The following is a 240-nucleotide window of genomic DNA, read 5'->3' as shown; positions in this document are numbered from 1 at the left end:
GTTGTTTTGCATTTTGATTTGGTGCGATGTTGTTATAAATCGATTTTTCAAAAACTGCTTTGCCAATTTATTTAATTCTGTCCAGCAACATTAGTGCCCTCCTTTAATCTTATTTTAACATATTTGAATCACGTATAGACTTGACTAATGTGTATTTTAAATTGTGCAAAGGAACCACAAGAAAAAGGGACACCATAGGCATGGTTTTGGAGGCTGGCTTGCAAGGCAGCACACACACGG

The sequence above is a fragment of the Theobroma umbraticum genome, unplaced genomic scaffold (assembly GCF_002168275.2).
Source record: "Theobroma umbraticum cultivar Fairchild unplaced genomic scaffold, ASM216827v3 scaffold_95.0, whole genome shotgun sequence".
NCBI lineage: Eukaryota > Viridiplantae > Streptophyta > Magnoliopsida > Malvales > Malvaceae > Theobroma > Theobroma umbraticum.
Note: the sequence above shows the minus strand (reverse complement) of the source record.